The sequence below is a fragment of the Lissotriton vulgaris genome, chromosome 2_1 (assembly GCF_964263255.1).
Source record: "Lissotriton vulgaris chromosome 2_1, aLisVul1.2, whole genome shotgun sequence".
In the NCBI taxonomy this organism is placed as follows: Eukaryota; Metazoa; Chordata; class Amphibia; order Caudata; family Salamandridae; genus Lissotriton; species Lissotriton vulgaris.
In genome coordinates, this window is record NC_141687.1 from 719,148,077 (window position 1) to 719,163,642 (window position 15,566).

Genomic DNA, 15,566 nt, shown 5'->3' on the forward strand with positions numbered 1-15,566 from the left:
GGGGTGGATTGGGGCGGAGTGGGTTAGATTGGATTAGAGTGGGATAGATTTTGATGGCATGTGGTAGATTGGAGTGATGTACTGTGGGGTAGATTAAGTAGAGTGGAATGGAGTGTGGCAGATTGGGTTGGAGTAAAGTAGAGGAGATTGGATTGATTGGAGTGGGGAGATTAGAGTGGGGTAGATTGGGGGTGGAGTGGGGTAGGTTGAGGTAGAGTGGAGTGGGGTACATTGGAGTGGAGTGTGGTAGTTTATGGTGGAGTGGAGATGGGTAGATTGGGTGGGTTAGAGTAGGATATATTGGAATGGAGTGGGGTAGATTGGAGTGGGTAAGATTGGAGTGGGGTAGAGTGCAGCTGGGTAGATTTGGGTGAACTGGGGTGGATGATTGGAGTGGGGTCGTTTGGTGTGGGGTAGATCGGAATGGAGTTGGGTAGAGTGTCGTAGAGTGGGGTAAATTGGAGTGGCTGACTGGAGTGGGTGTAGATTGGGGAGGGGTAGAGTGTACTAGGATAGATTAGTTTGGAATGGGTTGGGGGTAGAGTGGAGTGATTGGGGTCAGTGGGTTAGAATTGAGTGGAGTGGGGTAGTTTTGAGTGGAGTGTGGAAAATCAGAGTGCAGTAGATTGGAGTGATGTAGATTTGGGTAGAATGGAGTGGGGAAAATTGGGTTCATTAGAGTGTGATAGCTTGGAGTGGCGTGGAGTGGGTTAGATTGGAGTGAGGTAGATTGAGTGGGGTAGATCAGGTTAGAATACAGTGGGATATATTGGGGTAGTTTTGCGAAAAGTGGAGTGCAGTGGATTAGTATAGATTGGATTAAAAAGGGGTGATTGGAGAGGGGTAGTTTGAAGTGAGGTAGATTAGAGTAGAGTGGGTAGATTGGAGTGGAGTTGGATGGAGTGTGGTGGGGTAGATTGGGTTTGGAGAGAGCTAGATTGGGGTGGGGTGGGGTAGAATGGAGTGGAGCATAGATGATAGAGTGTTGTGGGGTAGATTGGGTTGGGTTGGGATAGATTGGGTTGAGGTGGGGTAGATTGGAGTGGGTTAAATAAGAGTGGAGAGGAGCAGGTTGGAGTGCAGCAGATTAGAGTGGTGTGGTTTAGAGTGGAGCGTGGTAGATTAGAGTGGGATAGATTGGGTTGATTATGGTAGGGTAGATTGGAGTGATATAGATGGGAGTGGTGTAGTTTGGAATGGGGCAGATCGGAGTGGAGTTGGATAGAGTGTTATGGGATAGATTGGAGTGAGGTGGGGTTGAATAGATTAAACTGAGTGGAGTGTGGCAGATTGGAGTGGAGTCGGGTAGATTATAGTTGAGTGGGGTAGATTAGAGTGGAGTGTGTTGGATTGGTGTAGGGTATGTTTGAGTGGGGTAGATAGAGTTGGGTAGATCGGGTAGTGTGGAGTGGGATATATTGGAATAGATCGGAGTGAAGTAGATTGGGGAAGAGTGGAGCACATTAGTTTAGGATAGACTGGAGTGGAGTGGGGTAGATTGTAGTTGGGTGGGCTGGAGATGAGTAGATTGGAGTGGGGTAGATTTGGGTGGTGTGGGGTAGAGTGGAGTGTGGTAGACCGGAGTGGGCTAGTTTGGGTGGATTATGGTAGGATAGACTTGAGTGGAGTGGGGCAGATTGGAGTAGAGTGGGGTAGATTATAGTTGAGTGGGGTAGATTAGAATGGAGTGGGTTGGATTGGAGTGGGGTAGATGGAGGAGGGTTAGATTGGAGTAAGGTATATTGGGGTGGAATGGGGTGTGGTAGATTGGAGTGGGGTGGAATGGCATGACATTGGTTAGATTGGAGTGGAATGGGGTAGAATATAGTGGAGTGTGGTAGATTAGGGTTGGTAGATTGGAGTGAAGTGGTGTGGGGTAGATTTGGATAGAGTGGAGGGGGTAGATTGTGTGTTTCGAAGTGTGCTAGATTGCAGTGGAGTGGGGTAGATTTTGGTAATTTGAAGTGGGGTAGATTGTGGTAGATTGGAATGGGATAGTTTGAGGTAGATTGGGATAAGGTAGATTCTGGTGGAGTTTATTGGAGTAAAGAGGAGCTGGATAGACTGCAGTGAAGTTTGGAGTAGAATCCGGTAAATTGGAATGGAGTGAGGTAAGTGGACTAGGTTGGAGTAGAGTGGAGTCAGGTAGATTGGAGTGGAGTCGGGTAGATTGGAGTGGAGTGGGTTGGACTGGGGTCCATTGGAGTGGGGTGAAGTTTGTGAAGATTGGAGTGGGGTACATTGGAGTGGAGTGAGGTAGATTGGGGTAGAATGGAGCAGAGTGGGGTAGAATTGTGTGGAGTGTGGCAGATTGGGGTGGAGTGGGATGTATTGAAGTGGGGTGAAGTTGAATGCATTAGAATGAGTGGGGTGGAGTAGGGTAGATTATAGTGAGTGGGGTTAATTGGAGTAGAGTGGAGTGGGTTGATTGGAGTGCAGTGGAGTGGGTTGATTGGAGTGCAGTAGATTGGCTTATGGTGGAAAGGATTGAGGTTGATTGGAGTAGGGTGGGTTGGGTTAGATTAGAGTAGATTGAAGTGGGGTAGATTGGAGTGGAGTGGGATGGGTAAAGTGAGGTGGGGTAGAGTGGAGTGGGGTATATTGGGACAAGTGGAAAGGAGCTGATTGGGGTAGATTGTAGAAAATTGGAGTGGGGTGCAGTAGATTGGGGTACATTGGAGTGGAGTGGAATACATTGGAGCTGAGTGGGATAGATTGGAGTAGGGCAGAGTGGAGTGGGATACGTGGTGTTGAGTAAGGGGGTGTAGAGTGGAGTGGCGTAGATTGGCATGATGTTGAGTCACGTGGTGTGTCATAGTGTGCCTTAGACTGGAGGGGTGTAGATTGCAGTGGCATGTCGTAGAGTGGAGTGGATTGTCCTGGAATGGAGTGGCGTGATAAAGAGTAGAAGGGAACAGAGTGGAAAATATATAACATGGCCATTTTGGATACAAAGATCTGGGCCATGAGGGGCAACTTCAATGACTGCCAGAAGGGGACACATGATTTAAGGGAGTGAATAGCATTACCCGAGTTACCCTCCCATAGGTTGTCCAGAGAGTAGAAAACTCAAATCCCTAAATACTGGAAAGTAGCCGGCAACCAAGTTAGACCCCACAAGATGTTCCCAGGCCTCTAAGCTTCTGACGAAATGGGAAATAGACAGGTCTTTAACACAAGAGCATGAAAGCATTGCATATTCGTCCAGCTGAGTCAGCACATTTGCGTCTCCTATCAGTCCGTCACCAAAGTAAACCAGTATGTCATCTGCATATAAAGATATTATATGCCCTCTCTTTCCACCATCATCCCAAAGCACGCCCCTTCTGCTGGAAAAGGTCCACCAGCCGCTCAATGGCCAGGGCAAACAGGAGAGGCGATAGCAGGCACCCCTGCCTGGTACTCCTGTAGACCTCATATTGCGCTAAGATGACTTGTCCCGTTTTGACCCATGCAGTGGGGGAGAATACAACAGTTGACCCAGCTTTCACCCAAACCCATCTGACGCATGAACTCAAAAGGAAGTTCCATCCTATTGAGTCAAAAGCTTTTTCAAGATCCACTAACATGATGGTGGCATGCGGAGTCAGTAAAACAGCAGGGCGATAGAGAAAATACGAAAGAGAGTCTGATGGCTCAAAGATGTGCTCTGATCGGGGATGAAGCCATTTTGGTCGCTATGTACCAATGCCGCATATGTGCTAGCAGTCCAGGACCCTACTAAGGTTTTTAATATCCATGTTCAGCATGGATAAGGGGTAGAACTTGGGGCATGGGCCCCCACTACCCTGGATTTAGGGAGTGGAACAACCACAGCATCTCTAGTGAAGTCCAGAAGACTGCCCAGCCATAGACAGGCAGCATACACTGCCTTTAGTCGCGTAACTAATGTCCCCACAAAGGTGGCATAACACTTTGCAGGTAGGCCATCTGGGCCCAGAGTTTTCCTGGAGCCCATTGCTGTGATGGCGGCTCTGATTTCCAGAGCTATTACTGGGCCACCCAGGCCCTACCGAACTGTAGCATCCAGTATATGTAGGGGAAGGTGATCAACAAAGGCGGTCAGGGACCCCGACAATAAGGGCTTAGGACGCTTATATAATGCCTCATAATCTTTCTGAAACACCATATTGATTGCTCTGGGGAGTAGAGTTGCATTCCATTCCATTCCAGCCAAAACTCTGACTAATTGGTGCCCCTGAGATTTGGGCCTGATCAGCCAACTCAAAAGCCTGCTCAGTCTACCCTCCTCATCATGTGCCCAAGCGATATACTCCCTATTGTCATGGCAGTGCAGGCACTCGATGATCATGCTATACAGTCCATTGGCTTCCCAGAGCCACGCCTGCACCTCTGCGTCCACCCCCAAAGCATTATCCAGGCTGTGGAATTTCCCATCCAACAACAGGAGCTCCACATGCAGTTTCTTCCGCGCTCCCACTCACTGTCACAATGAGCTTGAACCAACACCTTAAATGCCTTCCACTTCAGGGGGCCGCATGACACGGAACCTTGGTTATGAGTGAAGTAGTCAATCACAGCAGCATCTGGTGAGTCTCTGAAGCACACATTCTCTAGAGATAAGGGGTTAAGATGCCACGTTGGGACCTCCGAGCATTGTTCAACGGGACGGAACCCAAAGAGCTGTGGGCAATGGCTGGACAGTGTGCGCCCCAGATATTCTGTGTGAGTCACATATTGGCTAAGCCTGTTGGAGCAGATAAACATATCAAGCCTGGTATGTATGTGGTAAATGTAAGAGTAGTATGTGCAGTCACATGTCTGGCCATAGTGTACTCTCCAACCATCTACCAATCCCCAGTGACCCAACCAGTCCCGAATGCCCTCAAAGGTTCTATGTGGTACCGCTCCTGGGAAAGGGAGGGTGTAGTGGTCTAGTGTGATGTCCACTCCCAATAAGATATCATCCACTGCCAAAGTAGCCAGTGGGGCTGATAGTGCCTGAAGGAAAGTCACCTGATCCTTGTTCGGGGCATACACACTTCCCAGGGTAACATCTTTACCCAATAATTTACCCTTAATCAACACATACCGTCCAACCTTGTCAATGGTGGAATGAATGAGGGCAAAAGGTGTACCTACCCGTATCTATATAAGGCCCCCCTGGCATAAGCAGAGTATGAGGTAGAAAACAACTGTCCTCTCCAACTGGGCTTCAGACGGCCAACTTCCCCCCCGGTGAGGTGTGTCCCATCCAACATAACCACCTGGCCCTATGCAGCTGAACCCATCCCCCTTATGTTCCAAGACATGAAGGTCAAGGTAAACCCTGGATCCGACATCCTGTCAAGACAGACAAGCATTCACACATGCTCTCCTACACCCCCTCACCCAAACTGGTCCCTCCAGAAATATCCTGCAGCTCAACTCCATAGACAAGCAACAACAAACTCCCCAACCCCAGAGCAGTCCAGCAATGGCCAGCCACCCACACCAGAAATGTTAAAACATAGTTAGCAGAACACCACCTCCAGGCACTTGGTAGAGGATAATCAGGTTGGGGCAGACCAAGTAGAAAGAATTTCATCAAGCTGTGTCAGCCCAATTCTCATCTTGTATCAGGGCACATCGGACAGCGAGCACCCAGTCATCTGTGGTCCAACTGGCCGGTGCACCCCTCGCAAGCAGCACATACAAAACATGACAAGCCCCAATGGTCCGGAATCCCCCTCTGGGGCATCCGGCCCCCCTCCTCATATGTGAATCGGCAGCCCCAAGCGTAGAGCCACCGGGCAGGGAGACACAAGTGGCGGCCCATCAGATCTATTCATCAACGGATTGTGGGATCGTTGTAGGCAGATGTTCATCATTAAGCAAGGAGGTGTCCAATTCTGCAGTCCTGCTCTCCGACAGGGTGCCAGTGTTGGCATCAGTCCTTTGAGTCTGTGCGATCTCGACCTCTGCGATTAGTGCTGCCACGCATTCCTGCTCCCTCTGGGAGGGAGATGGCTTCTTTGAGAGTCTACTACAGGACACACCACAGGTTTGTTTCCTGGGCCTCCGTCTAGTTGGCCCCGTCCTGGAACTAGGTCTAGGCTGTGTCAACCTGGCCTTCTAGGCTTCCTGCCCATCACAGGCCACTCTTGGGTCGTCACAAAAATTGGGTAGTACCATCCAGGATGATTCTGATCTTGGCAGGGAGCATCAAGGAATACTGCAGTCCGTCCTAGTGGAGGGCTTTTTTGTCTTTCAGGAAATAAATCCGATGAGCCTGACCTGCAGCTGTAAAATATGGAAGTCTGGACACCTTCCCGGTGTCCACCAGAAAAGGGACTGCAGTTCGTGCTCATTTAAGAATAGTGTCCCTGTCCCTATAATGAAGAAACCTAGCCACCACTAGGCGGGGTGACCAGGTGCCAGTGGTTGGCCGGCTCATTCCAGAACAAAAAAAAAGGTAAGGTGGTTTGGAACGTCAGTCTGAAGCCAATGTTCGACATAGGATATAAAGAGATCAAGAGCAACGACGGACACTCCAAACCGCACCTCCCACATAGTTCCGTAAATACAAATTTGGTGCACTCCTTCCTCAGTACCAGCCATTGATTGGTGCTGCTGCTACAGCAGAAAACATGTAGAGACAAACAATGTGGAACGGTGCAACCAACCATTAAAGAGTTCATAATTCTGAACATCTTGAAATTTTGTGTTATTGGATTCCTTTATTTCATTTAATCAAAACAGCCAGAAACAATGGATTTGAACTTCCTCAGTGCTCTTTATGATAAAATGTAAGTAATTTTATACAGTGATCCAATTCAACAAACCAATTATCACGTACGTCATGGCCAGATGGGATAATCTTCCAAAATTCCAAAGGAGGGGGTTCTTCTACCCAAATGTAGATACCTCATGAATGGTTTTTCTTGACCTTTTGTGAAATTTGGCGCAATATTTTTCTATGATGGGACAACTGTGGATATAGGTTGGATATGCACGTGTTATGTTTGAAAACTAAAGTGTTGTATGCCTACACTTACCATGGTCATTTATGTAATAATATCATAAAATGTGCTGTTGGCATGGATGATCAAAGCAAAACCAAAGGGGATGATGGACGGAGTAATGAACATTGCAAGCACTCACCCCCAGTCAACTGATCTGGGTTTGATCCATCATCAGCCTTTAGCTCACACCGCCATCTCAGTTCAGACATGGCCATATGCAAATGAGTCTGACCCTGTGCCTCATGGGAACAGTCCAGCCCGAACTGCCAAGCCATGTCTTCCCTGGACCGGAAACAAGCATCCTGGGTCTGGTTTCGGCTTCATAACCCTTATCAGCCAGGCTATCTTGAATCCAGTGGCAAAGTGAGCAAGGGACCCACATCTGGGCAAACCCTGCCAACTTAGAGGCTGAAAAAGTCTACAGTGTTGCAGCAGGAGTGCACATGGATAAACTCGATTGGCATGTAGGTCCTTGTGTGCATTTACTAATATACCTATATATATGAAGAAGTTTCCCAAGTTGTACAGGAAGGTGACTCTCTATCGCAATGACACTGTGACTCCAATTGATGCCCTTTCAATAAACAAAGTAACGTATTGGCTAGTTGTCATCTTGGTTCACTTTGGTGGAACAAATCATACTAAGGGCCAGATTTACCACTGCATTGCGCTGCCCCTCCGTCATGCATGGTGTCACAAGGGCGATACAATCCTTAAGTCTGATTTTACAAGCAACACAAGGTTACCCTGCGTGGCGCTGCGTTGCTTGGTAAATCGGGAGTAACGCAAGGCAGTGCAAGTCGCTGGCTTGCGTTGCTCTGCTCTAGGAAGGTTTCCCGTGGGTGAAGAATGGGTGTTTCTATGCATCCACCCATGGATTTGAGTGCATTCCAGGATTTACCAAGACTGGTATACCAGGGAATGAGTCAATATCTTCTCGATAGAGGTGCAACAAGGAGAAATATCTTCCTTTCTCCTCGTTGTTTCCTCTTTCTAAGTGTGCTGAGTTCTGCAGCACACTTAGAAAGAGGAAAAAGTCTCCAAGGATTGTTTTTCTGCAGAAAGGTATGCCTGCTTGAACATAATAATTCTGCCTGCACCATGACTCAAGGGTGCCGGCATTGGCGCTAGACTGCCCAGAGTGCGCCAACACAAGAAGAGAACAGGAATGTTCTATATCTTGATAGATATGATACATTCCTGCCCTTTCGATTTGATGCAGTGCAGCGCAGCAAGTTGTTGTGCTGCATTACACTGTGCTGCGTCATAGTTTGATAAATCTGGCTCCTGATTGCAATTAACCCCTTCGATGCTGATGACGAGCTGAGCTCGTCATCAGCCACGGGGGGCGTGTGCGGATGACGAGCTGAGCTCGTCATCTTACGCGGCTTTTAGAAAAAAGTGGCGTAGGGGAAAAATAACCGCTGCAGCGATGCGGTTAACTGTGCTGCAGTGGAAGCCGAGGAAATTTTATAATCATACACCATACACAAATGGGGTTCAGACCCAAGCATAGTACCGAGTCAGCACTGTTAGTGGTCACTGAAAAACTTAAAGCCGTCATAGATCAGGGAAAAATGACCGCTGTGGTGCTCCTCGATCTTAGCGCCGCATTCGATACGGTTGACCACACAGTGTTAATACAGAGAATGGAAGAGGTGGGCATAAAAGGGACAGCAAAATAATGGGTGGCCTCCTTTTTGAGCGATAGGTCCTTCCAATGTGTGGAGGGTGGGTTCAAGTCTGATCCCTTCCCAACACCTTGGGGAGTGCCTCAGGGCTCATCCCTGAGCCCTACCCTTTTTAACATTTACCTCAGTCCATTAGCCCTGATTATTCAAGAATTTGGTATCTCCGTCGTGTCATACGCAGATGATACACAACTAGTTTTTTCAATCTCAGACTCCCTGAATTCTGACCTCCGACAGCTTGTCCCCTGCCTAGAGAAAATCGGATCTTGGATGGCAGACTGTAAACTTAAGTTAAACAGTGACAAAACAGAGCTGATGAATCTAGGTAATAACTCTAATCCCCACATGGACATCCCATGGCCTGCCAGCTGGGGATCACCTCCCTCACCCAAAGCAGCCATAAAAAATCTTGGCATGTGGCTAGATAAAAATCTCACAATGGAGATAAAGGGCAAAAAGGTATCCTGTACCTGCTTTGGGATACTACGTCTGCTAAGGAAGATCATGCCCCTACTCCCAGAAGATGGTAAGAAAACAGTGGTCCAGGCCCTGGTGGTATCAAGGCTGGACTACGGCAACTCCCTCTTTTAGGGTTCCCCGAAATATGTAGTCAACCGTCTTCAAGTCGTCCAAAACGCTGCAGCACGGCTACTATTAAATATACCCAGACGTCAGGCAATTAATCCCAGACTAAAGGAACTACACTAGCTTCCTGTTCAAGCCAGAATTAAATTTAAATCCCTCAACCTGGCTCATCGTGCTATGCACGGAAGGGGTCCGGTACTCATTTAAAACCTGGTGACCCACTACACTCCTCAACGACAACTCAGCTCCAGCTCAAAGTTTTGCACGAAGAGTACTGTAATCAAAAGAGACAGATGGGGGGGGAGGTCTTTTTCCCATTTGATACCTATACTCTGGAACAGTCTAGATCCCAACCGATCTATCCAAGAAGAAACTCAGTTCAGAAAAAAACTTAAGACCTGGCTCTTTCCACAGGACAAGTCTCCTTCTCCTGCTATACTGCTCCCTTATCGCTGACATGCCCAAGGGTAGTCACACGCTCTACAAATCCCATAAACATAAACATAAACACATTAACCCTGCTATATGAAAAATAGGATTCTTCCACTATAACCAAAGTTCAGGCGGGCCCATGGAACTCAATAACCACTTACGTACAGCAGATCCTCCGTTAGATCTTTGGTAGAACTAGTAGGAACTTGATAATAAGAGACGGATACTATCTCCCTCAAGAGGACCTATAATGAAGGAAAAGCCTGTCTTAGAATAGTAATCTCATTATACATTATGTTTAAATACTCACTAATAAAGACAATCTCTGAAATACATGAATGGTCATATTCACACGTACATAAGAATCATAAATGCAGTGTTATTTCGTTGTTACAGGTAAATACACAATAAAAATACAGTTCATTACAAATACATCAAATAATCATTAACAGCATTGAGGGGGGAGAGAGAGAGAGAGAGAGAGAGACAAAAGAAATATTTAATTGCTATATCAGTATGCAATTCAGACTTTCATACGAACCTAGAATCGGAGGAATACTAATGCTTTGCGTGCAATAGTCAGAGATGAATTCTTCAGCGGAAAAGGTATAGCTTAAGAAACATCACCAGCCGCTGAAGTGCAAAGTAAATCAACCTAGTCTCACAGGATTTGCATGGATAATAGCCAGTCAGAGTAGCATGTAGAGTACAGCAGCAAAGGCTCTCTTCTCATAGAAGCAGCTACTGCTGAGTTCTTTTATCACAGTAATAATTATATCAAAATGCTAAAATGTTCTATCAACTTAAAGTTACAATTTTATAGTTTCATGAAATTTGATTGGTCCAGTTGATGAGGTGATCATCGTCTCAGTCAGTTCATCCAGATTTCTTCGTAAAGTTTCTTTGCCTAAATGGATGTCACCACCCCCTTCAGAAGCAGGAAGAACCTAGGGCCAGATGTACAATCCTTGTTTAAGGCCGCAAACGGGTGATCGGCCCATTTGCAACTGCAAAAAAGGTTCCAGGCATGTACAAATACTATTTTGCGAGTCACTGAGTCAATAGCATTTGCGACTCTCGCTATTAGGAAGGGGAGTCCCTTCCTAATAGCGAGTCCCCATGCCATGTACTGTTGTTTTGCACACTTGCAGTTTACCACCTACTTCAAGTAGGTGGTAAACCATTCGCAAATGGGAAGGGGTCCACAGGGGACCCCGTCCCCTTTGGGAATGGGTCCCAAGGACCACTGCCTGCCCTTAAAAAATTAAACTGAAAAGTTTATTTTTTGTTTTTGAAATGCATCCCGTTTTCCTTTAAGGACAATGGGCTGCATTTAAAAAAAAGACCTGCTATATTTAAAAAGCAGTCCTAAACATGGTGGTCTGCTGACTCCAGCAGGCCACCATGTCGGGGTGCGCTAGCCATTCCCAATAGGGTCGCAAATTGCGCTTGCCTAATGAATATTAATGAGGCATGAAATTTGCGACCCCATTGGGAATCGCAAACAGTGTCTGAGACACTGTTGTTCATTGCATTTTGCGACTTGCAAATTGCGAGTCACAAAATGCAATCGTCGTACATCTGACCCTTATTGCATTCTTTTCCATGTCCTCGCTTGCACTTCCACATCAGCTTGCAACATTAGTAGACACAATTATTCATAGAATGAAATACTATAATCAAGAGGAAAACCTAGTGATACACTTACACCAACTGAATAAATAAATCAGCTTTTTAGAAATAATCAAGGACAAATGACATTCTTACGTGGCCTACGTCAGTAAAAGAAAAATAACTCTAGCAGATTTTGAGGCCTTGTTGGAGAAAACATAATTCATATTTTCTAAGGAAAGAAAAACACACGCATTAATATTTTAGCAAAAGAAAGGTTTACATAAAGAAATAAGAATAAGGATTCATTATCCTAATTAAATCCATAAGTATAATCTATTTTTCAATAACAAACTATAAATAAGATTTTTAATTTTTTTATTTTCTCTTGTTATGAAAACAGGATAAAAGTTTCATGAAACATTTTCTGTAAGAGTTTTCTATTATTACTATTTCATATTTCTACGTGCATGATTCTAATGCATATTTATTCATGTCTCTCTCCCATAACTTTGTAAATATGCTTCATAGAATGTTCATGCTTTCAGCTTTCAGCATGTTAAGTGTTGCTACTAAACAAAACTATTTTTATCAAACATCTTGTGCCATCTTTGCACAATTTCACGTCGTACTTTCAAACATCTCTGTGTATGTAAATGTTAATGTCACACCATTATTCATGGTTTTATTAATAGCACAGTTATGAGTGGGTTGGATCAAGCACGATCAATGTCAGCACCTGTAAGAGAAAAGACCTGGAATGGACAAAAGCTTGACGGGTAACAGAATAATAAGGTACCTTAACCGAAGGTACATTTCCTCAGCATGTCGGAAGGATTATACCCTCAGTTTAAGAAATTTCTTGAATGCAATGCAACGACCATGCTGTAGAATTAGGATAATTTTTTACATTAACGCAAATATAAATCAAAGTTTGGAAATCTTGAGGAGTTATTACTACAATTTTTCGTGGGCACTTGTGGTGAAAGCGACACAAAACACTGAGTTGATTTAATCACTATGATAAAGGCCTGTAAGCACAGTGCAAAATTTAGCTCCACAGTGCGTGTGCCCACGCATAATTTATTCAACCGGCGCCTTTGTTAGGGCTCGGCCTACGTCACCACTGCGTCAGCAGTGGGGCGGAGCTTCGAACCATATTGTTAAGGGGCTCAGAATAGTGTAGCAAAAATTCCTCAGTGCGCGAGATTTTCAGTAGTTATTTTTGCCATCTGCATGGTAAGTGGTCCTCGCGGTGCCGTGTTTGTAGTAGCCTTGACGCAATAGGCCATATATATTTTATGTTCGGCACTTCCTGCATTTTCTGTTCAGGGGAGTCAATAAATTTCAATTAGGAGCTGTCAGGGTGCCGCAGTAATGGAATCCAGATGGTCGGGGCGCGTTCACCATTCTGCAGTGAGTTTGGCCTGAGGCAAGAATCCATTCCTTGTTTTTTCAGCCGTGTGTGCGCGCATGCTGGCTCCCTGCCAAAGCTTGTGGGCCTGTGGTAATTGAAGCCAGATGCCGGCTCGCAGAGGCCTCTGACATCGCCTCTCCCCGTCTGCTCCTCACTGCAGCACCCACCACTGGAAACGACAGGCTGGGAGCTCACAGAAGCCTCTGACATCGCCTCTCCCAGCCTGCTCGTCCTTTCAGCCCCCACCACTGGAATTCATATTAAAAGCATGCTTTGATATACATAGATATGCTCACACATCAATGACCATTATTGTGAAGAGGCGTACTTAATAGACCCATTTCACTCCTCGATTGGAGACGACCGTATATGTGGACCACTGGTGCCCATGGTCCTTATATAATCACGAGCAATACTGCACTGTAGATACCAAATACATCATATCAGTGTATAGGAATTGGTTTGATTTATGGTGGATGATCCGTCCAGCCAGCAGAGCCTCACTAGGTGGTGGCCATCTTGCACCTAGTGACAAGATTCCCCCAACCTCCCCCTCCATCAATGACATCTCTAATGACATCACTAATGACATATCAAGTGACATCCTTGATGATATCAATGATGGCATCATCCGGAGAATGGGAGTGCAGAGTTCAGAGTGCAGAGTGCAGAGTTCAGAGTGCGGAGTGCGGAGTGCAGATTGTGAGTGTGGAGTGCAGATTGAGAGTGCAGAGTGCAGATTGAGAGTGCAGATTGAGAGTGCAGAGTGCATATTGAGAGTGCAGAGTGCAGAGTGCAGATTCAGAGTGCAGATTCAGAGTGCAGAGTGCAGATTCAGAGTGCAGATTCAGAGTGCAGATTCCGATTGCAGATTCAGAGTGCAGAGTGCAGATTGTGAGTGCAGAGTGCAGATTGGTAGTGCAGAGTGCAGATTGGTGGTGCAGAGTGCAGTTTGGTAGTGCAGAGTGCAGATTGTGAGTGCAGAGTGCAGATTGAGAGTGCAGAGTGCAGATTCAGAGTGCAGATTCAGAGTGCAGAGTGCAGATTCAGAGTGCAGATTCAGAGTGCAGATTCAGAGTGCAGATGCAGAGTGCAGATTCAGAGTGCATTGTGCAGATTCAGAGTGCAGAGTGCGTATTCAGAGTGCATTGTGCAGATTCAGAGTGCATTGTGCAGATTCAGAGTGCAGAGTGCAGATTCAGAGTGCATTGTGCAGATTCAGAGTGCAGATTCAGAGTGCATTGTGCAGATTGTGAGTGCAGAGTGCAGATTCAGAGTGCAGAGTGCAGATTCAGAGTGCAGAGTGCAGATTCAAAGTGCAGATTCAGAGTGCAGATTCAGAGTGCAGATTCAGAGTGCAGAGTGCAGATTGTGAGTGCAGATTGTGAGTGCAGAGTTCAGAGTGCAGGGTGCAGATTCAGAGTGCAGATTCAGAGTGACTGAGTGCAGAGTGAGTGTAAAGTGACTGCAGAGACAGTGTGTAAGGGTGCAGGGTGCACATTGTGTTAGTGTGCAGAATGAGTGTGCAGGATAAACAGTGTGTGACTATGCAGGGTGACATTGGGAGTGTGCGGGTGAGCAGTGCGTGAATGTGTAGGGGCAGTGTGTGATTGTGCAGAAAACACCACATACACCACACACACATACCACACACACACACACACACCATACACACACCACACACACATACACACACCACACACACATACACCACACACACATAACACACACACAAACCACACACCTCACTCTCTCAACACCACACACTCGTCACCACTCACCACAACACACTCACCATCACACACTCACCCCCCCAGGCTCACCCCCACAGACTCACCACCACACACTCACCACTACACAGAAAACAACAACACACAACAACACACCCCCAGCCGTCAATGAATGCTTTCACAAGGCACAAACACCAACAACCATCAATGTACGCTTTCACCAAAAACAAACACGACCATGCATCAGTGCCGCTAAACACTCACGCACACAACAAACAATGTCAGTGCAACTTTCACTAAACACGCACACACACCAACAGCTGACAGTGCACCAGCCACTCTTTCAATTGACACACTCATCAACAGCTGTCAGAGCACCCTTTCACCAACCACACGCATTACCATCCAGCTCTGTACGCTTGACAGCCACACTCACTAACAGCTCTTACTGCAAGCTACCACCAGTCATACACACCTCAAGCCACCACTACATGCTTCCACCAAACACACACACCAACAGCCATCACTGCACAATTCCTACAGGCACACACATCCACCACACATCAATGCACACACCAATTGATAACGCATCCACCAATTAATATTGTACCTATCGCACTATGCTGCACTTTACCTTTTAAAGATATTGCGTTAAAGTGCAGCATGCCACCATTGATAACATTCCAATCCAACAAACATATCTCCAACACACACCACATGTTTCCACTCCAAAACACATGCCTAAAACACATTGCCATTTACAATGCCATTATCTCTAACTCAAACAAACCCGAGCCCTAATGCATTCCTAATGCTTGTTTTTCATTTTTATTGCTATGAAATTAAATGAAAGTAAAATGTGTAATATGCGGCGGCTCGGCAGTGATGGCTAAAACCGGAGGGGATAACGGATTGGTGCAATCAGGCTAGTTGGCAATAAGGAAGTTTTGACCCTAGGGATTACCAGGTTTAAGGAGGCCGCTGAGCGGAGATGCCTTTCTGGAACATACCACCTGAGACTGCGTGTAAAATAATCGGGGCCAAGACCATGCAGTGCTTTAAACGCTGTGGCCTTCATTCTGGGGTACGAGTAACAAAGATGCACTTGTTATCAAAAAAATGATATCAGGCCGTG